The sequence below is a fragment of the Neovison vison genome, chromosome 9, assembly GCF_020171115.1.
Source record: "Neovison vison isolate M4711 chromosome 9, ASM_NN_V1, whole genome shotgun sequence".
NCBI lineage: Eukaryota > Metazoa > Chordata > Mammalia > Carnivora > Mustelidae > Neogale > Neogale vison.
Genome location: NC_058099.1, coordinates 54,476,889 through 54,504,330, shown reverse-complemented (window position 1 = coordinate 54,504,330; position 27,442 = coordinate 54,476,889). Strand labels below are relative to the sequence as shown.

At 38.9% G+C, this 27,442-nt stretch overlaps 1 long non-coding RNA gene across 1 annotated transcript in view; it reads left to right on the top strand.

Annotated features, from left to right (window-relative positions):
• LOC122917598 overlaps positions 1-26,975 on the top strand; it is a 48,623-nt gene extending 21,648 nt beyond the window's left edge. Inside the window, exons 2-5 of the long non-coding RNA XR_006386409.1 lie at positions 9,616-9,876; positions 10,443-10,585; positions 25,447-25,489; positions 26,704-26,975. This is a non-coding gene — a long non-coding RNA (uncharacterized LOC122917598). The remainder of the gene's footprint in view (positions 1-9,615; positions 9,877-10,442; positions 10,586-25,446; positions 25,490-26,703) is intronic.
• Positions 26,976-27,442: the final 467 nt, after the last annotated feature.

Here is a 27,442-nt window from a genome sequence, read left to right as displayed (position 1 = left end):
GTTTTTCTGAAAATAAATAAATTGAAAAAAAAAAGAAGTATCTTTTACTACTTCTGTTTAAGATGGTTTTAGAATTAAGAATCCAGTTAAATGTTCTGGTGTATCGAACTTCTGCTGAATGGAGCTCCCACCCGGGAGATGAGGGAATAGTTCCGTGGAACAAATCAGACAGGTGGGGCTTCAGGCCCTGCTGTCAGCCATTCACAGGAAATCATCAGGGAATAAAGCTTGATGAATGTGGACAATTTTTAACAGTAATACCTACTTTCGCAATTATCTTCTTTCACACAGCCGGAAGGCTACATCATCTCTTCAGCCCCTCCCTCGCCCTGACTAAGATGTGCTTCCAAATTAGAAGTAGCCATAAAGTAGGGGGAAAGGGAGTTGACCAGAGAACAGCAAATCAGAGCCCCCACACCTCAGAGCGCCTTCCAACACTCCCTCCAAGTCCTCGAGCTCCTCAGAAACTCAGCTCCCCTCTCTGCAAAATGGGAATGACCTTCTATCCACCCTTGGCAACTCACAGGCTTGCTGTAAGACACAAATGAAATAATCTTCATAAACTTCAGATCAGTACACAAACGTTCATTATGGCAACCATCATTTGTGTTAGAATGCTTCGGGAACCACACAAGGCTACAGGGCTGTGAGTTAGAATAATTACCATTTGCATTACAGTAGTTATGTCAGTGCCTCCCCCAAACCTGGGCTTCCTCCGCTCTTCCTACTTCAGAGAATGCACCATCCAAAGAGTCACATGAGCTCTGACACCTCCCGATCCATTCCCCATATTCATTGTATGCCAAATCCCACTGACTGTCATTTCTTCAAGTCAAAGGAATTTAGAGCAGCGTATTGTATTCTGTCCTGAGTTTTCAATGGTTTCTTCATTTTGTTGAATGCTTGAGTAAAAGTAATGTATACATACTGTTTTATAGGTGTATACTTTTACTCCATTTTATGTCGAAAGAGGAAGGTTATATGATACATAAGCACAACAAATTGCATATGTCAGAAGCAGACAGGAAATGCAAAGGTAAAAAATGCTAGGTACCTACATTGGAGCCAAGGGTAAGACTAATACAAGAATATTTGCCATTGAATCCTTACCATGGCTGGGTCCAAATATAACTGGAAAGACACAAAATATGGTGTTCATGGAATGAAAGCAAAAGTATTGTCTAAAAAATCACATATATTCTGGATATACTTATAGAAAGAAATTTCTGGAAAAAATCTTTTTAAAAGGATACTATGAAATGTAGTGAATAATGCTGCCGATGATCGCTTTACAAAGATAGGGAACGATTTCACATGGCTGTCACTTTAAGAGCTGTGCTTACTTGGTGTTGGAGATACTAAAATAGGTAAGACAGGCCTTGTTCTCAAAGAATCACGGGACAGATAAATCTACTCTATTCAGATCAGTGCCATTCACTAAGATAGATTTAATTAGAGAAGGAGGATGCATAGTGCATTGGAACGCAGTAAAGGAAGTAATCAGTTCTACTCAGTAGACCAGGGAAGGCTTCTTGGAAGTGATAGCATCTGATCTCCTGTGTTTTTTCAACAAATACTTATCAGTTGCCCTGTGGTCTGTGAAGTGGCAGGAGCTGGCATTACAATGCTGAGGAGAACAATGCCTTTGTCCTTGCAAGTAGATAAGGCTTTGAACAGTATTGCAGTGAGAAACATTCTCACCTGCTCCTGAGCCATTGCGCATACCCCTACCCCAACCTCGGCTGTGGTGAGCCTTTAATAATTCAGATCCCTCACTTGCCCCTGCTTTCTGAAAAGGAACATGAAACAATATCAGGAACTTCATGAGAAGCTCTAGCCACTGTGCAAAGCTGCCAGAAACCTTGGGAAAGGAAGTAGATAAGAAATAGGCTTCTAGGAATCCTTGGGGAAGTCTCAACTCTGGACAGATGGAGCTGAAACCCGACTAGGATAGAACAAGGACCTCAGTGTTTGGCATCTAGGAAGGCCAGTAAATATTACTGAACTCTAATTGAAATAACATGCTGGGAACTAGACTTGAAAGTCATCATCTTCTTTTTCTTCTCCATCTCCTCCTCCCCCTCCTCCTCTTCCCCTCTCCCTCCCTCCGCCCCTCCCCTTCCCCCTCCACCTCTTCCTCCTTCTCCTTCTTCTTGTCTTTTTTGGTTTTTGTTTTTTGTTTTACAGGAAAGGAAAGAATATGCAGCCTGGTTCTCTTATTTCTGAAAAACTGAGATGAGCCAAGTTAATTCAATGTCAGCAGAAGATACCCTGATTTTTCTAGTAATCAAGCTCGTGAAGTAGTTTACATTGGGAGTAGCATGGGAGGCCAAAAGAGCCGACATTAGTAGGAAGGAATCTTTTGTTTCTGCCCAAATAAATAATGCTCTGATATAACTTCTTTAATGATACCATGTATAATTATTTACTAGATGTAAGAGCAATACTCCTCAGTCAGTATTCCTCAGAGGGTAAGAGCCCATGCTATTTGCAAGAAATTGTTTGGGACTGAGGAGGAAGCTCAGAAATATTCCACAGAGACTCCATTAGCATGATGCCTAAAGAATTAGGGAGACAAGATCCATTCCTGAGACAGTGAAACAACATATTAAGATATGCCAGAGCGTATGGTAAGTGTTAAATACACAGTATAGACAATAACTCATGGACAAAATAAAAGGTAGCCATGAACAGAGCAGGAGTGAACAGCGAAGATCTTAAAAAATCGGGACCTGAAGAATGGGGAGAGTCTAGATGGATCAGGCGGGAACACTCTAGGTCAAAAGAAGAAAGCTTACAAAGCTAAGGAAAAGTGATTTTTAAAAACTAACGTGTTTTCAAATCAGAGAACCAGAAAATTAACTGTTAACACAATTGCCAGAAGACATCTCTTGTTACACACTAGAAAGAATGTTCTTGGGAAGTGTGACACATTTGAGAAAGTGAATCAAAAAAAAAAAAAATTCATCCTTATAAAGCAACATCAACTTGTACACATTTCTTCAATGTCACAAATATTACAGATTAACTGGAGTGGGGAAGGGGGAAGAAAATAACATTTCCCAAAATGTCAGAGCTGGTGAGTTAATTCTAGGTAGATACAGTATAAAACAGTGATTCTCTGGGAGCTGAATCCGAACAAACCATATTACTTTCTTAACTCCAAAACTGTTAGTGGTGCTATATAGCAGACCAAATCAAAATTTTGGTTACAAATAAAATCTGGTTGTATGTCAGTTCTACCTCAATAAAACTGAAAAAAAAAAAAAAAAGGAAGAAAAGAAACATAAAAAGTTAGCACCTGTCTCCAGATGTTTGCTTTAAACATAAACTAGAGTATGTGTATGTTCTCTGAAATAAACTGGCATTTCCATTTATTCTAAGCCCAGATGAAAATTCCACCACAATTTTTAAAGCATAAAATGTTATGAATGTGTATGTATTAATCTTCAGAGAAGTTAAGTAACTTGTTCAAGGTCATGGTCAAGTCTGGGTTTCAGAGTCCTGAGTTTTAAGTGATAAGAGCTTCCCACCTAAAGTTGTGTGGTGCTCCAGATCCCTGGAGAACTTTAGTATTCAGATACCAGAACCAGCCCTGACCCACTAAATCAGGATCACCAACATTGAGCTCAGGCATGTAGAGGTTAAAAAAAAAAAAAAAAAAAAAAAAAGCTAAAAACTATTTGGTGATTTTGATGGATATCCCTGGTTAAGATGCTGCCTACAAAAACTTTTTATTATATAGAAAGAATTATAATAATTGTTATTATACACTAGGACCCAAGTTGGTCACTCAAGTGTAGCAAGAGGAGATGGAAAAATATTAATCTTTGTATTTTTCTTACTTAACCTCCCTTCCCAACCTTCCTTGAATTAGTCAGAACTATTTATATTGCCTGAAGGAGAACTTGGATTATAACAGTAGGAACATAGAGGAAAAGACGCCAGTCATATTCACTTTTTGGTTTCTCAGCAAGGCTCTAGAGAATCCCAAGGAAAGTTCTGGAGGGGAGCAGAACATTGATTGGGAAGGATTGGAAAGAGAAGACAGGGATTGCTGTCCTTCTTGGCCTATTTACACAATTTGCAGGTAAGGGGGGGAGGGGAGAGAGAGACACACACATATTGGAACACCTCCTGCTAACGTGGAACCGAGTGGTCTAGAACACTGAGAAAAATGGTGGTAAGTGCATTCAGCATGTGGAGTTAGAGGAAGTTAGCTCTGCCTGGTGACATTGGAGAAGAGACCTGAAGAAGTTAGCCTTGGAGTGGAGTGTTAATGATGGGTATGATTCTCTGTAGATGGGTGGTGTGGGAACAAGCCAACTCAAGAGGAGATTACTATCTATCCAGTACCACACTGAAAGATGTGGTAACATTGTTACAGAGACTGCTGGTGAACTCTGCCCACATTAACTTAGCAACCTCAGAGCTTGGCAGTAATTGGGGGGCCATGTTCACCAGGAACGTCCCTAACTAGGATACCTTCAGTGGCTCCTCGTTTTCCTCTGACACTCGCTTCTTCACTCCTCTTGCCCACTCTCCCCGATTTGACATTCTCAAGTTGCTGTGGTCTCAGAACTCCTCTCTGCTTCTAGTCATCCATCCCTAAACTGAAAATATGTGCTTCTGTTAAAGTGTTCAGTACATCCTCACTGTGGGAGTATAGAGATGATGTTCCAATCTTTGTGGTCCAGACTTTCAGTGACTCATTAGTAACTGATGGGGGAAAATTTCAGACCTGCTTGAACCATCAAGAAATAGTTTGTAAAAGTTAAAAGCGACCTTAAAGATAGTCTATTGTTCTGTTTTTATAAACTATCGCTCTCAAGACCCAAAGAGCGTAGATAATTTGTCTAAATCTGGAAGTTTTTAAGGGTTAGGAGTGAAACTTGAACCTGGATCTGAGTCAAGCCGCCTTCCTCTGCCACCTGCCAAGGGAATGTGGAGAGTGTTCACCAACCATACCCAGGTAAGAGTCAGTAGGTTGTCACCTTTCTTATGTTCTTTATTTATCTGAAGGCTAACCCTCAATCTGGACTTGGTGTGGAATTTCCACTAATTTATTCTTCCAAATTAAGGAACCAAATTCCATATACTAACTCTATACTAACTACTGAATAACAATTTATCTTCCTTGGCTCATAATATACTACACATGGGAGTGACTAAGGAACTGGATAGGCTCAAATTTAATGAGGCTAAATTATAATTAGTAATAAGGGTCTTATCCAATGTCACTTTGAAAATTGTTGACAAAATGAAGAATCATCTCATTTCCATTTTAATGCACTTAGTAAGGAGCCTGAATATGCCAAAGAACTAATGAAATTTGCTGAAGATCTATTTTTAGAAAGCATAGCTATACAGTTGTGATTCAAAAATAATAAATGATTTGGAAGAATCTACTTAAAATTTTAAATAACATATCACAGATTAATATATTTACAGGTGGAGAACTTTAAATATATTAATACAAAAAGTTGTATCTGGGAAAAAGAGGAGAAAATAGAACTGATCTTTGCTTCATTTACAATGTATTGTTGCAGAAAAGGATATACCTTGCAATTTGGAACTGGTGCAGAAAGATCAGTATTGGGAGCTAAGACTGGATTTGCAGAAAAATGTAGAGAAGAAGAAGTCATTCAAAATAAGGGCAATAGAGTGATTGAATCATTTGGTGGCTAAGGTACCTGAAAGCCAATATGAATATGATGATCAAAGGTTTGGTTAGGTAGAGACTAAAGTAATAAATGATTAACAGTTGGGGTAAACAGAAAGAGAAATGCACAATGACATAAATAAAAAGAGAAGCTTGAGAGGAATTCCTGCGGCAGTTACAATGAAAAAAATTTCGGAGGCTTATACAAAGACATGTTTCTAAAAATGAACTGGAATCCTAAAATTTCCAGAAAGAAAACCTAACATGATGATAGTGATTTTTATGTTTATTTAAAAAATGAGTTCACAGACCAGTAAGTGGCTATAAATATCTGCAAATTGGATATGAAGGTTGGTACACTTAAAATGAGCCCTTTCCATCTTTTTTATTCTGTCAAAGAACATTAGTAGTAAGAAATCCCTAGAATATGCCTTCTTTTATTCTTCATCGCAGTTGAAGAATACTAATCAAACAAAAAATCTAACCTGAAATAGGGTCTTTGGATAATATTTATGAGGAACTGTATCATATTCGTCCAATTTTAATACCTTGCTTGTGAATACTGTCTTCAGACCCCAGCCCCCATTCTGGCCCATGTTGGAAAAGCCAAGTTCTGGCTTTCCTCATGCCAAGGCAGGTGTCTGAGGGTCCAGGGGTTATTCTTATCTGTAGCCCATACCTCCCCTTCTAGAACATAGTCCAGTACCCAAGACTCCAGAATTTTCTTCCCAGAGTTCCCTGAGACCACTTTTAGACCTGTGCTGCCATCTTCTATGGGTCTTTCTCTCCAGAAGATGGAATGTGCCACCAGTACCTGGCCGTCAGAAGCCAAGGGGAGTCTGGCTGCAGTGTGTATGTGGGAGAAAAGCAGTGTACAGAGCTTGTGATTAAAGGCAAGAGTGTCTTCTGGTGCCTGAGACCCCCATGGGGTAGGAAGGAACCCTGAATGTGCTGGGAGCTCATGTCCCTTTCTCAGAAAGCTGCCATGTTCCTTGCATAGCTCTGAGGAATCTTACACTCCCTATAATGTACATCTGGTCTTCTAGTCAGCGTAGGGACTCTGTTTTCAAGACTGGAAGATAGAAGAGATTTAATGTAAATATTATTAGTGTGATTTACATATTTGAAATATTTAGACATGTGATAAGTGGTCTTGCCTTTGGCTGGCAAATTTCTAGAGGCAAGCTTGTTGCTTTCCCGCTTCTGGGCTATTTGAAGTATCTGGGAGCAGACTATACCCTATTTCTCCAGTACTTTTTATCATACCTGACAAAATGCCTCATATAGGCCTGAGGCTTCAAACTGAATGGAAAGAAAATGCAGAGATACATAACCTGAAGATAGGAGAAGGTGAGGCATGTATTTTCAGCAGTTAGACTTTTCATCTTCTTCCCCATTTCCCTGACTTTCCCACCACAGAGAAGAATATTCAGGAATTTTATTTCACCCTCAGAATCTGAGGCCCCTGATGAACAGGGTCACCACAGCTGTTCCCGTATTTTGCCATCTTTCAGCCTTTGCTCCATATACCGTCCAGGTCCCTGGAAACTTCACTTAGCGTCTGATTAGCATTTTAAGGACTAGGTAGTTTGAATTCCCCTTAGCTGTTTCTGTCCTTTCTCCAGGAAATCAACAAAGGCTTGAGAACCTTAACTTCATATTTCTGGACATCAAGTATTTCAGAAGAAATTCACTGCTTCTTTTATTGAGGTTTTAAAGGACTGTTGGTAATATTCTGTCAATACACAGTTTTTAACCACACTAAGGAAAGTGGACTCTTTTCCAGTGGCTCCTTATGATCTACTGAGTCCCTCTATCCATCCTTCCTTCCTTCCTTCCTTCCTTCCTTCCTTCCTACCTACCTGCCTGCCTTTCTTTCAGCATAAATGATAATCATTTAAATTCAATTGTCATTATTTTGAACAGAAGCACACTTAATTCTCTTTCACTTACAGGGCACACATAATATGGACATCATATTATATTGTATAAATTACACAATTCCAAAAAAAGTGTGTTTCTTCATTATAAACTCATCCTGGAAAACAATGGTATTTTCTTCTGTCTGTTACTATTTATGTATGACAGTATGACTCAGAAAATGGTCAACTTGGGCTAGGGTCACGAGGACAACAATAATTATGAGCAAATTAAGGAACCAGGAACATACTTCTATTTTTTGTTATTGTCAGTCATAATCCCATGTTTATGAAACTAATAAGACTTCTTTGTTTTTTATGGTAGTTCTGACTGGTGGTCAGAGATGACATTTTTTAAATTCCTTTGCAGGTAGTTACATTCCTACAAGATTTACGCAAGCTAAGAAATCTTTGCTCTTGCTGTCCCAAAGACCTCCAATTCACAGATTTCCCATGAATCCCTGTTTGCCAGCCATAGGTTTGGGCAAATTCTGGAAGTTCTCTGAGCTTCCGTTTCCACGTCTCCAAATAGAATAGTTTTGCCTATTTTACAGGGTTTTTGTAGGCATTAGAGTTGTTAGTTAAGGTGCCGGCATGTTCTGGGTAAACAGTAAGTGTGGTTTCCTTTCCCTTGTTGTCTTCTCCTCCACAGTTTATTCTCCATTAGACATCAACCTGAGTTTGACGTTAACCCTGAAGTTGAAGAGTCAAGCTTCAGTTACCAAATCTACTTCTACTTTCTGAATTTATCCGCTTGCTGCGGGTTTGACTATTTGTTATTAGGGATGACAGAGAAGCGGTTTTTCTCCAGGCATATTATTTATCATTTTTTTTCCTCCTTTGGTTAAAAAAAACAAAAACAAAAAAATCCAAAACAACAACAAGTCAACATTGATTATTTCTTACAGAAGATGGGAATAGCAATTAGAATCCTGACTTTCAGTGGCGTGGAAGGCCAGTCCTCACTCTGTGGCAGAACTGGGTAGAAGATGATCTGGATATCACAACCAGGAGCACACTTGTCTAAAGCAATCCCTCCTATCAGACAATGATTCACCAGGTGTCTGCTCCAAAGTTAATCTGGCAGAACACAGAAAGAAACACTAACACCTGTGTTTTCTCTTAGAATCCATCCATAAATGATAACATTCAGATGCAACCCTCCCCCCCCAACAAAGCACTAAAACACCATGATGGTCACTTCCCAAATCAGTTTTAATGAGTAAAGGGAAATGCCAAGTTTCTTGAAGGCCCCTGGTATTTCCCTGAGCGAGAGTTTACTGATATCTGACTTCCTCAGTAACACCAAAATGTTCTGTCAAAAGACTTTCCTGTTGTAAGTTCATCTGGAAAATAGCTTCTTGGAATGGATCCTATTTCTTTTGTGAAAATTCCTCATCCTTTTAACATGAAATTATGGGCATCACACAGGCCTAATCTTAATCGTAAACATGAATGATTTTATTTTGTATTGAATGCACATAAAAAATGAGAGGAGAATGTTGTTTCTGGGTTTTCATGCATGACATTCTGGTTACCTTAGTTTAACATTATATTTATTTACTACTGATGGAGTAGAAGAGTAAGACCAATCATTTGTATCTCTCCACTTCTATACAAGCTGTCCAAGGGAGGGAGTGGGACCTCCCGTTCTGTATCTTTTGTACACTTACTATTTTTTTGAAAATGGAACCACAACTTTCTCCTATATAATGGTCTTTTCCATATGTCTCACAGATTGGATGGCTAATTTGTCTGCATTGATGTCCCTAACAAAGTAGTGCCAAGTCTTTCTGCAGCAACAAGGGAATACATTTAAATTGGTCCTTCTTAATGAAGGACCAGAATAAGTAATTTAACTCTTTGTCCCTGGCTTTACCAGGTTGGAAAGAACCACAATACTCTGAATCCCAAACTGACCAGACCCAAATAAGCCTAGCTTTTCCTCGCATTTCTTATCATAGCTATTTCTGGGATGTTTCTCCAGAAATTCAAATTTATTCTTCAATTCATTTGTGTTGCTTCTACCCCCAGGTCTTGTGGGAATGCTCTGGAACATGATTATTGTGCTTACGATTCAGCCTTCCCAGTCTTCATTTATTGGTCAGTGATAGACAATGGAAATGTTTTTCTGGACAAACTCCACCACTTCTGGACAAGGGTTTCCACCAAGGCAAATTTTCAGAACTCCATACTCAGTGTAATTCCCAAAGAATGGGCTCTTCAGTCTTGAATAAGATCACATACAGGGCCTCAACATTATAATCCACATTGGAATTCATACACTGGAATGAGGTGAGCATATGTTCCCACTTCCTTCTGCTGTCTGTGTACAAAGTTATAGCAAGAATAACATATACAACTCCTAAAAATAAAGAATAAGTCTTAGAGACAGTAATAATCAAAATCTGTATTTAGGAAAGAAATTGTTCTCAGAAGGAGATTTGGGATTGTACCGTCAACCCCTTACCTGCTGACTTCTTAAGCATGAAGCAGTGGAAGACGCTTGAACCTCTGTAGACCCACCCTCCCCTTTGAAAGAGAACTGGCAGGGAGTTCTGGCTGTCACTTCTACATATGGTGCCCAGTCGACAAAATATGTTTCAATGCACTGCTTGCTTCCCTTTGATAAAGGCATTTTGGCACAAGACTCTATAGAAAATTGGGCACCAAATAGGCCTTCGAAATCCATGACCATCAAGACACACACATTCTACTCTTTCTAAATGTAATGTGCTTAGTCATTTATTTGTCCAAGGGTCACACATTATAAGATGAGACGAATATATCCTGTAACTGCTCAAATATGGACTGTCCTTTACATTCAAGGTTCTTACTTGATTTTTTTTTTTTTTTAACAGAATCAAGAAATTCTATTCCTGTGAACAGGTTGGAGACTTTCTTCGGTTGGACGACTTTGTTGCTTGCTTGTTCTCGGTGACGAGATATCACAGTAAGATGAGGAACTGAAAGGAATGGCACTGAAACTGAAATTTTCTGAGAGGTGAGTGAGCATTCTCACCTATTCAACATGTTACACTGAGAAGAGGACGGATCTAGTGCAGAGGTTGGCAAACTGGCACGCAGACCCAGTGGACCTTCTGCCTGTTTTTGTAAATTACGTTTTATTTTAGCCACGCCCTTGATTTGCATGTTGTCTGGGGCTGCTTCCAGATCATAACAGCAGAGTTACGTTGCTACTACACAGACTGTAGGGATCACAATGCTTAAAATATTTAGCCCTTTACAGAGAGAGGTTGCCAATCCCCAATCTAGTGTACCGCTATCTTTTTTGTGAAACTGTTTCTTGAACTTTCTATTAAAGGTGGAGACACGTAAACAGGGTTTAAAAAAAAATGCTGTACTCCAAGATTAGGTCATCTTGTGAGATTCTTTCCCTGAGAGTCAATATGAAGATACGTAAAGACCTCAAGAACAACAGTGCAGTGTTGTTTGGTGTATGTGCTGATGGGACGGACAGTCAGTTGTCTCATCTCAGTCTGTTGTGACACAGACTGTGTCATCCCAAGGAAATGTTCTGGGGTTCAGTTATGTTAAAAATGGAAGACATGAGGTCTACTGCCTGCTAATCACATTGCTTGGAAAAGAGGGAAACATTTTTTTAAGAATATTTCTCTCTAATCATCTTTCCTTTTAAGTGCATTGCTTGAGAGACATTAAAATAGCTAAAGCAGCCTGGAAAATCTAGTTTAACAAATAAACCAACCCAGCATGCTCTGAGTTCAAAAGGTCTATTGCTTATTCACTATCAATCGCTTTATACATATTTTATTTAACCTTCTGTAAATATTGTCGTTGTGGAGTGCTTTGCAAAGGCTATTGTGTGGGGACATTTTGCTAATGGAAACAGGGACAACAATGCAGAAGGCAATCCCAGGATGGGAAGAGGAGGAGGCAGATGGAGGGAGGAAGGGGCCAACTGAAGGCAGAGTCCAGGGCTTCAGAGAGAGAAGTGAGGCCTGGACCCTGCATGGAGCTGACTTCTTCATTAGCACAACCTGGAACCATGCCAGAGCATTCCACAAGGTCAGGAGCTCATGGGGTTTCCTCCCCTCCCCCCTTCTCCCCTCCCGCTTCTCATCTCTGCAAACTCAAAAAGAAGAGACATAATGGTATTTCCCCCACATTAGCATGCACTCCTCTTCATTGGAAATTCAGTCTGCAGAAAAAAATGACAAGTTGCTTTTAGTTCTGGAGAATCACAGACCAACTTTCCCGTTAAGCCTCTCTTATTTAGTAAGAGTTGAAGCTTTAAAGCTCTCCCTGTGTTCAGGACTCCTTCCTCCACGGTGTGTGCACTTGGTGGCTCTAGGTTGTGGGTGACTGCCCCCACCCTTCCTGTCCCACCTGAGCGGCCCTACCGGCTACCTGGACAAAGTATCTGGGCTATGACTCCTGTCTTGGGCGTTCCTATCTCCTTTTATTAAAGAGCAACACTGCCCTTACTGCAACTGGGAATATGTTCTCTTCCTTTTCTGCCTCCTTGTTTCCCTCTTCCTACCTCCCTTCCCCCTTTCTCTTTCACTCTTTTTGTTGTTGTTGTTGTTGTTGGTTGTGGTTGTAGTGTTTCCCACAGCAAAAAACTGCCCCAGGACAGCCCAAGCCCACGTTGGCGGCTGGCGTTGGTGGTGCAGGTGTGCGGAGCCCTCCTCCGCCTGGTCGCCACAGCAACCCGCCGCTCTAATCTGCTGAATATGAAAGGGAGAAACAGAAAGAGAAAAGCCATCCACCCCCTTCTGCTCCATCCCGGAGTCCAAAAGAAGGATACCGGCTCCAAGCATTCCTGATCATCCCCAGCCATCGCCCAGGCAACAGTCACAGGGAGCTGGCGGCTCTGGCTGAAGCCAGTCCCCTCCCAAGTTCCGACCGCCTCCCTCCCCTCCCCTCCCCTTCTCCCATTCTGGGCCTCCTGAAGCCCTGCAGGAACCCACATCCCACTCTGGCCTCCCTGCCCTACCCCCTTCCAGCCCCCCGCTCCCCCAGCCAGCCCGGGAGTCACCGACTCACGACTCACGTAGGGCATAATTCCATTAAATTCTTCTAATGACTTTCCAACAACACACACACACACACACACACACACGTGTGTGTGTACGTATGTGTATATACTCCTGTGGATTTGTGTCTGTGTGTAGGAGACTTGCATCTCTAGTCACCTTTCCGATGGGCTGTGTTTATGTGCTAGAAAGATCGAAGTGGGCAGAGCTGATAGTTTGAAAGAGCAGTCCCTTGCCACTTGCATTAATTCCTGTGTTCCTGGGGTTTGCAGTGGGTTCACAGGTCCAGGCTGGGGCTCTCGAGCTCCATATCCTGCAGTGAAAGCTCTCATTTGTCTCCCCACCGTCGTGTTGATGCAGCTGGGTGGACACTGCTTACCTCAGCAGTTTGTTGTGATGGTGGTGGTGGTGGTGGCCGGGTTGTTGTTTTTTTATTTTTTTGGTTGAACGACAGAAGGCTTCCTTGTGATCCCAGCCTTTTCCTATCAAATGACACTCAGCCATGGTTTGGGTGACTTATTTACTGGCATGGGACCAGGAAAAACAAAAATGAACCTTCACAACTAATAAATCCTCCAGCTCAGATAGCTCTGACAACAGCGGTGGGATTACATCAAAATGTCTCGCCTGATACCACAGGACTCCCTGGTAGTGTGGAACCTAGTAAGTCACGGGGTAGGCAAAGGGGGCAAAACGAGACAGGAATAGAAAAATGTTCTATATGTGGGGTCTTAGACACTGTCAAAAACTTTGAGCTGGAATCATATGAGTCGCTTTCCCAGGGGAGGATTCTAAATGAGGAAGAAGGAGGCAATGCATTTGGGTCATTGGAATAGGAGATGGCTAAGCCTGCCACCTTTTCCTTTTATCCTGGGAAATGAAGCCATACCCGTGTTCACCATGATGTAGGAGGCAGGCCTGCGTTCACTGGACAGCAAAACCATAGCTTTCTCAGCTGCACTGAAAGAAACTATTTTTATAGAGGACAGAAGGTCAAGAATGTTTAGCAAACAAAATTGTATGTCATCCACTCCTCGATAATTCTCCAAGGACCTTCCTCCTCCCAGGCCCTTATTGAAAGTGAGGGCATCTCTTTAGGGCTAGTGCGACAGTGTTTTTATTTGTTTTGGAATCGATCTTCTGGACAGAAGCATATTTCTTTTTTCATTAGTATAAATCCAGAGAAAGCTGGCCACAAAACCACTGACTTTGACTACGATTTCCTCATTTTCTACCCCCTACCACCTCTAATTCCATAAATAACTACACTTTGTGTGATGATTAACTCTGTTAATTCACCTCTCATAGGCTAATGGTTAAGACTTTCCATACAGGGTTCAATCTTTGGGTAGAAATGTGGATAAAAAGTGCGGAAAAACTTAAACATCACCCAGATGTTTAGTCTACGTTGTGCTAAATCCTTGGCTATTTGGAAGGATAAGAGATAACTATGATTGATTTTGTTCTTCCCTTTTCATTTTGGTTTTGTTTTCATGACCCTCAGAGAAAGAGTGATGGAGGGCACTTCCTTCATGACAGATGAAACCACACCTGCTTGTTATTATGCAAGAAAATAAATACTATTTTTGTTTTGTTTTTGCATCATGATACAACTGGGCTCTGATGTCATGGCAGTAGTGGGAACATGCCTGTAGGAAGTAGGTAACATGATCGGCTTGCTTTCCAAAGCCCCTGACATAAAGGCATCTTATAAAATCCTTCAGAGTTCTATGGAATGATAATCTTTCAAACCTGTTCTTTGGGATAAAACCAAAAATATAAAGGTGGATTCTGCCATCTTTGTGGGCTTAGAGTTCTCACAGTCTACTAGTAAAGTAGTTGTTCAAATTCTTCTACTAATTCACAGGAAAGTAATTGAATCTCTCCATGACTGAATCCAGCTAAATTATTCTCTCTGTCATAGAGATATTATCTATAGTCATTGTCTCCTGGGAGAATCAAGTATTGTCTGAATGCTATTTTGAAATCTTTAGGAAAAAAGACATTATGTGATCAAATCAACTTCAAATTCTGTTTAATTCTTTGAATCCTTATTTTGATTACTTCATCTCTGTTATTAAGCCAATACTTTGAAGGCACTCAAAATGTGCTAGACACTATGCAGGCTCTTGGGAGTCAAAGAGCTTGTGGTTTCGAGGGGGAGCTAGGACCATAAAAATTATGGCCAACTTTTATTGAGTGCTTACTGTATGCCAGGTACTTCTTTAGACATTTCATATGTTCTAATACATTTAAGTCTTAAAACAACTATGAGGTAGGTAACATTATTTCTCCTGTCTTTAAGAAGGGAAATGGGGACATAAAGAGCTGTAATTATATACCCCAAATCACGTGCTACCTTATTTTTAAAGCAGTGCTCAGAAAATACATGACTGCTTTGCATTTATAACCCACTGAGTTCAGTATCCTCAATACACAATTAATAAGCAAAAGCTTACCAGATGGAAAAAGAGATGGCGAATATATTAGTAGAGGGAATTTAGAACCCCCAGATTAAGTCCTGACATCAACACAAACCTCTCACGGTTTCTAAGAACTCTTACATAGGTGACAGATAAGATCTTGAAGGAAAAATGTTTTCAAGCGTGTCTCTATATAGCTCCACTCATGCATATTTCAACTTAGTTTCAGGAAAACTTACTTTAGATTGTTTCAAACTTAACTAAATCAATATTTCTAAATAGCTTAGGAGAGCACATGCTATAAATGAACTCAATTGGAAGGTTCTATGTTAATTGAAAAAAAAATTTAAAGAAGAGTTGGAATGTGGGTGGCACTCTAAAGGACAGAGAGAGAAAACCCACCCTATGTGAGAATTAGGAAAAAGAAGATCTAATCCTTGTGGCCTCTGAGACTTTCCTCAAGTCCCTAAGAGCATCATCTACAAGACATGGAGGAGAAGGGCCAGATGGTCCAAGGAACCATTGAATATTAAAGCAGGGCAGTGACATAATCAGATCTGTTTTTAATGTAGCAAGGTAATTTCCATAACAAGACAAAGGATGAGAGAAGAGGTGAGATGGTTGTGGCAGACATACCAATCTAGACACCAGTGCAAAACCAGAACAGGACTCCTGCCGCTTACGTGGCAGTGGGATGAGAGATGGGAAAATTTGGGCAGATATTTAGGAAATAGAATCAGCAGAACATTGTCCTTGATCAGATGATGAAATGTAGTCGCTGACAATGAGAGGAAATATGGGTCCTGCTAGTATGAGGAAAGGTCATGAGTCCTTGATTTGGGACATGGATGACGAGCATATGACAGTATTCACCAAGAGGAGGATATTTGGAAGGCAGTGTGTTAAATTAGTTTTAGGCATGTTGAGTTTAAAGTACTCAACATCTAAGGGTGCATACAATAGGTAATTAAAGGCATGGTGTGATTCCCAAAGAGATAGATTTTATTTTATATTATTTTTAAAAGATTTATCCACTTTTATTTGATCAAGAGACAGAGAGAGAGCACAAGTTGGAGGGAGAGGGAAATGAAGAGGTAGAAAATACCCAAACAGCAATCCCTGCCCCCACGACCCATGAAACCATGACCTGAGCCAAAAACCAAGAGTCAGACTTCCAACTGACTGAGACACCCAGGCTCCAATGCCCAAAGAGATAGATTTTAGAGTTGTGTATGGAAGGATTAACTATTTTAAGATATGGGTGTATATGGGAACACTAAGGGAAAACAGAGATGAGAGAGAAAATATATGGAATCTAGGATAAAACTTGGGAAACTCTGGGAAAATCCCTTGGGATAACTTCAAGTAAGATTTTAGACAATAAAAGAAGTTTGGTCAGTTTTCTAAAAACAGATTCAAAAGACTTTTCTTAGTTCAGAAGTACTGTTCCTTCATAATTTTTTCCTGTAGCTTCTAATCCATCATCAAAGCTAATCTACATTTTGAAATCATCAACCAACTCGGGATAATGTTGGTCTTGAAACTTCACAAGCTTAGACATCTTGGCACTGTCAAGCTTTTGAAACATAACTCAGTACCTCAACCCTGTAGAGGTCACTAAGAACATTCTCCTGCCTGAAAGCTGTGGGTACTATCAATCACTGATTAAAAATGCCATCTCTTGCAAAGGCTGGCTCAGCAGAGGGGCTGAGCATGGTCTTGATGAGGAGAGAAAATGAATCCTAATTACTACCTTTGTTCTCTTAAAGTTGGTTTCAAGAAATGTAGAAAGGCTGCCTTCTGTTTACTTACCTCTTCTGACTCTATTCTTACAGGAAAATATTAGACGCTCGATTTGTAGAATCACTGTGGGGTAAAATATGCTTCTCTTACCAATGATTATCATTGAAAAGTGTATTCAACCTCCCAAGGCACAATATTTAAAAATTTAAAAAGATTAAAATGCAGCCTCTGTGTGGTTTATTTATAATAATAGGCCGTATTGAAAAGAAAAAGTGCTAATTGGATATGACCCCAAATAAAACTATAACGAAATGAGATCCCCTCCCAGAGTTTATTTTTTCTTTTATCCTCACCAATAGAAACAAGTATGTGTTCTGGCTTAAGGTCAGCACTTGGGAACAGATATTAAGTGACCTTGCTTAATTTTGTAACTATAAGTGAAGCAGACTCACTGCTTCCTAGCCTCAGGGAAAAGATGGATGTGACCTTTTGTTTAACTTAATAAATAAGCCCTTCTTTCTGTTATATAACCTGCTGAGGGGGGAAAACAGTCAAATCTGAATAAGGAGAGAGGCACAGGAAATTCTCAGTCTCATCTCCTTGAGACTGAGATTAGAAAAAGGCCTGGGACAGACTAGGACCTTCCTCAGGACTCCAAAATAAAGTTACCTGAAGGTAATGGTTCTCTCCCGGGGCTGATTTTGTCCACTAGGAGACATTCAGCAGTATCTGGAGACCATTTTGGTTGTCACAACTGGGGAGCAGAGCCCTTGGAACTTAACAGGTAGAGGCCATAGATTTTCTTAAACAATATACAATGCAGAGGACAGTCCCCCAGACAAAGAATGATCTGGTCAGAAATACCAAAAGTGGTGAGGTGGAAAACCCTGCCTGAAAGGAGAGAGACACAGAGCTGATGGCCTACACCTTACGTTGTCAGAAGAAAGAGGAGAATGTTGGCTTTGGCCCAGGAGTGGCAATCTCTGAAACTGGTTTTGTTCCAGTTCTTTGTGGCTGGCAAGTGCCTTAAGAAAAATCCCCTTTGAGAATAGAACTAAATGGTGACTAAGGCGTGTCACAGTTGTATGCCTGTGTGTTTCTAATGCAGTATGACCCAGAGGGATCATACCTTTTCTGTGCTCAGCATTCAACTTCTGAACGTAAGTTTTGAATCTTCATGAGACCAAAACCTTCTACTATGGAATTACTTTGTCCACGATGAAAAGTTGCTATGTGAAAGAACTGGCAGGTTCGGATGGTAGCAAGGTGCTGGGAGGAGACTCTTCTTCAGTGAAAGTAATGATAGAAACTGGGGCTCATCCAACATCAAATGAGAGAGGTCAAGACCCTGCCCAAGAACCTTAAAGAAGTCACACTGCCCATGAGGTCACTTCTGTTCAGCAAGCAGTTCTTTTCCATTGTACTGAGCACACCAAGGGAGAATTGAACCAGCTTGGAGTCTCTTGCTGTCTCCCACATCTTACTTCCCCACACCCTCACACCCACCACCAACTTCCAGGAACATATAGAAGGACAAAGGTGAGGACGATCATCTGCATGCCGGTGTGGAACCTTACATTATATCCCATGACCCAACAGAAACATGTTATCTTTTCCCAGTAGGATAAAGAAGGCTAAGGCAATTACAGTTGGCATGACTTATCCTTGACTTTCACATTGACGAAATCCAGATTACGAGATTTGAAGATATTAAGGCTAAAAGTGAGTCTAGAGAACATTTGGCCCAGTGTTTCCCAGGGTGCTACTTATTGCTGTGGTGGTATAAAGGAAGATTTTGGATGGTACATAGTTATGACTTTCAAAACATTAAATCTATAGTAAGATAGTTGATAACTTTCAATTTTGTTTCAATCTTTCTAATTAGGATAGAGTTTCTTAATATTGAGGGACAATAGAGAAGTTAAAACAAAAATCTCTCGAATTGGGTTTTCATTCTGACACTGTAACATAAATTAACTCTGTGGCCCAATCTCAACAGATGAAAAAGTTAAGTAGAAGACTTTGGGGTAATTCTCGGAGAGATTTTTCTGCTCTGAAGTTTGTACTTTTTTTTTGTTTGTTTGTTTGTTTTTAAGATTTTATTTATTTATTGACATAGAGAGAGAAAGAGAGAGCACAAGCAGTGGGAGCAGCAGAGGGAGAGGGAGAAGTAGGCTTCCTACTGAACAAGGAGCCTGACACAGGCCTCTATCCCAGGATGCTGGGATCATGACCTAAGCCAAAGGCAGATCCTCAACCAACTGAGCCACCCAGGCACCCTGACGTTTGTTCTTTCAGCCTTTCTACTGTACTGCTATTGTGGACCAAACCGACTCTCTGAGGGCTGTGGGACGCCAGCTGGTCCTCCACTGTATGTCCATGTCTAGTCCTCCCAGCACTGTTGCCATCCACAGGCACTTCATACAGATTTGCTGGATGAACAAAGAAAAGAATCATCTGAATAACTTACTAGTAATCCTTTTTTCATTGTAATGATGGCTTTCAAGTGCACAGATTTGCCCCCAGGCTTAATGTTAAATCACACGGTAGACTCAGACATCTTTCCACTAAATTTTTGTTTGTTAATAGATTCGTTGAGGTATGATTGACATAACATAAACTGCAAATATTCAAAGCATAGAATTTGATCCCCTTTGACATCGTGTACACCTGGGAAACCATCACCACAATCAAGATAATGAACATATCCATCATCCCAAAAGTTTACTTGTTCCCCTTTGTAATCTCTACCTCCTGTCTCTCTACTTCTCCTCCCCAAGAACCACTGATCTGCTCTCTGTCCCTACAGAAGCAAGCGTCTGCATTTCACAGAGTTTTATAGAAATGGAATCAAAGAGTATGACTTCTTTTTATCAGGCTCTTTTTCCTCACAATAGTTACTGAAAGATTTGTTTGTCTTGTTGGATGTATCAGTAGTTCATTCCTTTTTGTTACTGAGCAACATTCCATTGTATAAACATACTGTGATTTGTTTATCCATGTTTACCTTTTGAGTTTTGCCCGGTTCTAAGCTTCTGTGAATATTCACTTACTTGTCTTTGTATGGATATATGCTTTCTTTTCTCTTAGATGAATACTTAGAGAAACGGCTGAAGAATATGATGGGTGTATGTTCAGCTTCGTAAAAACTACCAAAATGTTAATCAGTGGTGGCTGTTCAATTTTCATTCCACCAGCAGTGTTTGAGAGTTCTAGTTGCTCCATATCCTTGATAGCATTTGATGTGGTCCAACATTTTAACTTAAGGTGTTCTCATAAGCATGTAATAGTATCTCATTTTGGTTTAAAATTTTTTTTTAATTATTTATTTATTTGTTAGAGAGCACAAGTAGGCAGAGAGGCAGGCAGAGAGAGAGGGGAAGCAGGCTCTCCACTGAGCAGAGAGCCTGATGTGGGGCTCGATCCCAGGACCCTGGGATCATGACCTGAGCCGAAGGCAGAGGCTTTAACTCACTGAGCCACCCAGGTGCCCCTCTCATTTTGGTTTTAACTTACATTTCCATAATTATTGATGATGTTGAAAATCTTCACATGTGTTTACTTATTACCTGCATATCCTCTCTGGAGATGTATCCCTTCTGATCTTTTGCAATCTCTTTATGGGGCAATTTGTTCTTCCATTACTAAATTTTTGAGTTATTTACATATTCTGCATACAAATCCTTTATCAGATACATGCTTCCTAAATATGTTCTCCCATCTGGGGTTTGCCTTTTTATTATTTTAATGTATTTCTTGAAGAGAAGTTTTTAAATTTGATGGTGTCCAGCTTATCATGTGTTTCTTTCATGGATAAGAGCTTTGGTGTCATATCTAAGAAATCTTTGCCAAATCTGTGGTCACAGTGAGATTCTCCTATGTTTTCTGCTAGAACTTTTATAGTTTTAGGTTTAAAATGTAAGTGTATGATTCATGTGATTAAGTTTTTATATGGTGTGAGAGACGGATTTTTTTTTTCTTTTTTATGGCTTATGGATATCCAACTGTTCCAACATTATTTGTTGAAAAGACTATCGACTATCATTTGTCCACTGCATAGCATTTACATCTCTGTAAACAAACAATAATAAAACAGTTGTCCATAAATATGAGGCTTTAGCTTTGGGCTCTCCATTCTACTTGTCAATCTGAATGCTATAGCTTCACAATAAATCTTTACATTAAGTTGTGTAAATCTTCTCACTTTGTTCTTCTTTATAAAAGTTGTTTTGTCTATGCTAGGACCTTTGCATTTCTATATGAATGCAGAATCAGCTTGACAATATTGGGAAAAGATAAACAAACAAACAAACAAATAAAGCCAGCTATGGTTTTGCTTGGGATTGTGTAGGACATACAGATCAACGGGAAGATATGAGGAAACTGATAACTTGCCCAGGACCATCAGTAAAGTGGATATCATTGTAGCCCTTCCTTCATATGGTTATAATGGGGATTATATGAGTAAATTTATCTAGAGCACTTAGAACAATGTGTGGCATATGGTTAGTACTCAATAAAAAATCCTATTAGTCCCTTTCTTTAAGCCTTCAAAGGCAAACTCCATTGTTCAGAGAACAAAATCCCAAAGCCTTAACATTTTGTCTAACATGCATTATCTCTTGGATAATATTTTCTTTTCCAAACTCACTTAGCATCAACTCTACCCATTGAACACTGCCTGGTGTCCATACCAAAATACTAACTATTCCCGAAACATGCCACACTATTTTTGGTCACTGTTCTTTTTTTAACATACTGTCTTCACTTCTTAGAAAGAGTGCTTTTTCTCCATGTTATAATTCAACTCACCCTTCCAGACCCACATCAAATACTGTTTACCCTATGCAATTGCTGTAAGACACAGTAGTCAGAACTTACTGTTTCTCTGAGTTACAATAGCATGTACATTGCATTATAATTATATATTTCCATACCTGTCACCTTGCTACACACATTTCCCAGGAGAGAGTGTGAAGTTTTTCAGAGTAGAACCAAGTGTTATTTATTTTCACAGTCTTCATCTGTGAATACAGATACTTAGGATCGAGTACACAGCGTGTACCTAATGAATATATACTGAATAATATGTAAAATTTTAATCCATAAAAGGTACAATTGAAATTTTCTTTGATAAGCATTCATGCTTGCTATCTGCATTCCATTGCCATCTTTAAAAAATAAAAGCAATAATATTTCTATTTTAGTAATATGCATGATTTTTGTTTTTGCCATTAAAGTTTGATCTTGAAAAGTAGTGCTCTGAGACAGTAGAAACTCCTATTTTTTTCCCTGTAGGAAAATAAAAACAAGACAGAACTATAAAAGTGCCTGGCACAAGGCTAAAAGGGAATCCCTCTCTTTTGCTCTCTTGGTTCCAGCAAACATGGGGGTAAAGACAGGAGGCAGTTCAGCAATACCTCCGCCCAGGGAATTGCCAAAGAAGCCCTTAACAAGAGAATGGGCTCCTTGTTAGAGCAATGCTAAGGGATATGAGTGAAACTGAAAGGAGGCACTCAAATAATTCCCTGTGCAACCTCAAAGGGCCACCACAATTCCCCTGTGTTTAAGAGGACCCCCACATCCAGGAAAAAAAAGATTCCAGCCTGTGGAAACAACCCCTAGCCAAAGGTCTGAGCCTCCCCTCCTGGGAGGGCCCAGCAGGAAATGCCTCTTTGCCTTGCAGGGGAGTTCAACACTTCAAGTGACCAGAGATATGTGTTTGTGGTTTACATAAAGGTGGGGAAATTCTGCTTTGGATCCACACCTTAAATAATTAGCTTTCCCAGTGGTAAATTTTGCAATTAGACCAATATGTTTACAGTCAAGTATATGGCATATATATTTGACAAGAGAAATTTTCCATAATTCAGGTCTAGAAAAATTATCCTTAATCCAGATGTGGGAGAAAATAAATTGAGAACATAAAATATTTTAGGTCTAGTCCCATGATAGGCCAAACCCAATATTATGGTGAGGCAGGGCCCCTCTTTGGAGCAAAGTACTTTCCTGCACGAAGTAAATAACTTCTTCCTAAGCATGAAATGTTACTCTCCAGAGGGTACTTTAGTTGCCTGGAGTTTCTGTACGATTGAGATTGTTTAGTAAATTTGAGCCTGACTCCTGTTTCATTTTCCATCTCTCAGGCTCTAGTCTAATATAGAGCTAATGCTGTTGTTGTTGTTGTTGTTTTTAAACAAATCCTGTTTAAATTGATTCTTCACAAATGAGGCAAGTTATCTCAGTAGAACCAACAAGCAAACAGAATGTAGTTTTTTTTAAAGATAGTCAAAAACTGGGAGTGGGGGAGCTGGGGGTTAACACCCAAAATTTAAAGGATATATTATAAACAGAAACCATTGCAATTGTCTTAACATTTAGGAAGTTTGGGTTTACTTCCACCTGCTGTGTCTTACTGGAAGACAGACTAAGGGAATAGATGCCCAGAGCAGGGGGGAGGCAGGGGGAAGGCTATGTTAGAAACTTCCCACTGAAGTGAACATTCATCATCCTCCAAAGAAAGCATTATCCACTCATTTGCTTATGCTGTTTTGCTAAGGTATATACACAGTGAGTTAAGAGTCTGTAACCAGAATCTTAATATTTATGTGATAAAATAAATCGTGAAATTAATGATTTATGTCAAATTGAAAAACAGATTTTTACATATTTAGTGTGTGAATGAAATGGAAGGAAACTAAGGAGTTAAGCAGATAGATGTTTTATCCCCAAATGTAAATAACATGGTAAACCTAAGAAAATAGCATTTTTCCCCAATAAAAACTATTTAAACTGATACGGCTTCATATTTGTAATAGTTTTCAGAAAGCTTGGATTCAAATTGGAAGATCATCAAATGTAAAGATTACCCAAGATACATTATTCACATTCATTTATGTATGCATTTTTAAATTGTTTTTTAAATTTAAAATCCTCCTTTTGTCAAATATTGAAAAATGTGTTTGTCAATCTTTTGACCTAGGATTGTCGATTTATTAACTACTTTCTATAATTTTGTCAATTTTGACTTATATATTTGGAGCTTACATTATTGGGTGCATACAAGTTCAGAATTATTACATTTTCTTAATGAGTTAATAACAGTTGACTCATAATATAAGTATGCTACATATATTAACATTTTTTAATCCCTACAATAACCCTAAAAGGGAAATATTATTATCTCTGCTTTATGTTAAGTAAAGATATTAAGTTTGCAGAACTTAAATAGTTTACTCAAGTTCACATATCACTATGTGACAATGTCAGGATCTGCAACTAGATACACGGCTTCTAAAAATGTGCTTTTAACCAATATAATACACTGCCTTTCTGTCTTCATTATTATCCAGTGATCCTCTTTATTGATAAGGATAAATTTGGATAGCTTATACTGTTTGATACTAAGAATTGGGCAGCCTAAGGGCTGGTAAGCAGATTACATAGATGTCCAGAAACAGACATCTTTTACCTTTCTTTTCTGCAGTTTGCAACTTCAAGGAAATTCATGGTCTAAGATAGCTGCTGAAACTCCACCCAACACAAATATATTCCATTTCCAAAGGAAAAAAGGCAGAAGGGCAAAAAAATGCTTATTTATCTAAAACTCTGCTCTCTAATACAGTATCTACCAACTACATGCTACTATTGAGCAGTTGAAATATGGCCAGTCTGAGCTGAGATGTGCTGAAAGTGTAAAATATACAACAAAATTCGAAGACTTCATAACAAAAAAGAAAGTCTGTAAAATATCTAAATAATTTGTTTTATTGATTTTGAGCTGAAACAATAACATTTTGGACATATTGGGTTAGATAAAGTATATTATTAATATTAACTTCACCTGTTTCTTCTTATTTTTTTAAAAAATATTTATTTATTTTAGAAAGAGAGAGAGAGAGCACACAAATGGGGGGAGAGGCAGAGGGAAGGAGAGACTCCCAAGTGGACCCCACACCGAGCATGGAGCTCTACTAAGGGCTCCATCCCACAACACCAAGATCAACCCAAGCAAAAATCAAGAGCTGGCCACTCAACCATTAAGCCACCCAGGAGCCCTTCTTCTTTTTACATGGTGACTAGAAAAATTTAAATTACATATGTGATGCTCATTTGTGGCTTTCCTTATATTTCCATTGAAAGTGATGATTACTGTTTTTCTGAAAATAAATAAATTGGAAAAAATAAATAAATAAATTAAAAAAAAAAAAAAAAAGAGTTTCCTTGGAATTCCCACCCAGCAATTTCTGCTTATAATTTACTGAGAAGTATTTAACCCCACAGATAACAAATAAGGGGATTGCAGAATGTAGCCTTCTGATAAAGCCTATTGCCATCTCTAACTTTCACTATAAGGAAGTGTCAGAAAATGGGGACTTGGAAAGACAGCTGGCAGCCTCTCCTTCCTTTTAAAGAAACAACAAACTATCTCCAGAGCAGCTGTCCCATTGAACCTCCCCACATCCTCATAGCACTTGGTATTGCCTGTCTTTGATTTCAGCCATTCTAAAAGGTATGTAGTGGTACTGCATGTGGTTTTAAGTTTAATTTCTCTGATGACAAATGATGTTGATTTTTTTTTATATGCTTTTTATATGCTTATTTGACATCTGTGTACTTTTTTGGTAAGGTTCTTTTCAAATCTTTGCTCATTTTTAAAATTTCCTTTTCTTGTTATTCAGTTGTAACAAGTATTTATCTATTCTGGATGCAGGTCTTTAGAAGGTAAGTACTTTGCATATATTATCTCCCACTCTGTGACTTATGTATTTATTTTCTTCATAGTGTTTTTTCTGGAGTTTTATATTTTTGATGAAGTTTAATATATCAATATTTTTATTTAAAAGTTTGTGTTTTTTAGGTCCTGTATAAGAAATCATTGCTTAACCCCAAATCAAAAAGATTTGCTCCTATTTTTTTATTTTTTATTTTATCTTATTTATTTATTTTATTATTATTTTTATTTTTTTGAAGATTTTTAAAAAATTTTGACACTTACATGTAAGTTTGTTTCTCAAATTAATTTTTTATATAATGTGAGGTAAGGAATCACACAGCCCAATGAATTCACCTCATCCTCTTGGGTCTAAAATATAATGGAAGATTTCCTCTGTGCCCAGTTGCTGCCTCAAGAGAAAGGAAAAGAAAAGATGGGGGCAAAAAAGTCAAACAACTGAAAATTTGCCTCAACAGACTGATTATATGGAAAAGTCTTACTTAAAACTTAAATCAAAAGTGACTAATTATTTGATTGGGAAACTTAAAGTTCTTTCCATAACTATGTAGGAATAGAAGCTTATGAACAAGTTCTAGCTATAGAAAATGAAATTTTCTCTGTATCTGTTATATAGCATAGATTTTTAACCTGCTTCAACTAATTCAATACATGAATAATAATAATAATAATATTGTCTATGAGACTTCAGTATTATACATCTTTTAATAAGAATTTAAAAAGGAAATGCTACTTGTCACCTTCCTTATTTAAATTAAAAGTCATATAAAACTCGGAACTCTTGATTTTGTCTTCTCCTGGTGAGGAGGAGAGTTAGACAACAGATTTCTAGATTGACCTATCTCTGCATCTACTGTTGCCACCATCATATTGGCCACCAATGGGGAAAACTCTCTCCTTAACAAGGGACAAATGACCATTCCTTTGATTTCCTAGCACAAGACTGTAACATTCAATGTGACTTTACTAAAGGCCTCAAGATAGCAAAAGGAAATTAGTAGCAGAATCTCGGCAATCTGGGCTACCTAATAAGGCTAATTTGTTGAAGTCAGCTATCCATTATACAGGTTCTATCTTTTTGGGGTTCTTTATGTGACAGATATCCTTTTGAAGCCTTATAAGGAAGAATACATTCTTGGGTGTACAGACTCCTGAGTTGAGAACAAAAGAAAATAGCTAATCATTTTTTCTCTCATTTCCATAGATTTTTGTCCCTCCTGTCTGGTTCTGGTTGGAGAGTTTACCGCTCCATCGGTTAAGAGAGGCTGAAAATGGTCTCACTCTTTTGGAAGCTGGAACTACCTCCACAAAGAAATATTCTTCTTCATAACCACATATTAATAAAGTAGCTTAAACATTCCTAAGAAAGGATTTTTTTTTTTTTTTTAACACTAATTGAGGACATATGCTGCCTGAGGAAAAAAATTGGAAGACCCAGTTCTGGTCCTCAAGGAATTTGCAATCTCGTTAAGGTTGTAAGCTATGTAAGTAGGATAAACTAATAATTCAAAGTAAGTGATGTATTATTTCATAGCACTTCAGAAAAACCAAAGGTCATTGTGGAATAAGGGTGGGCTTAAATTAAACCCCGAAGCATCAAATTGAAGGAAGGACAGTCCAAGCAGGGACACTGTGTAAATAAAGGTGATGGCCGTGCACCATGAGAGATTTTAAAGGATTGCCCCTACCACGTATGTTTAGTGAACGAAGTAGACATGAAATTTAGAAGAATGGAGGAAAGTCGGAGGTTAGACTTCCTCCTTTAGGAAGTGGATGCCAACACAATTCTGAGCCGGGTGAATTCATGATGTCAGGCACAGTTTTCAGATAATTTACCCAGAGGTGGAGATGGGGATGTAGTGGCAAGGAGAGCTTCAAGACAGTCAAGCCAGCTTGGAGGCTGGATATGATAATGATACATTTCTGAAATGATAAGAATTTGA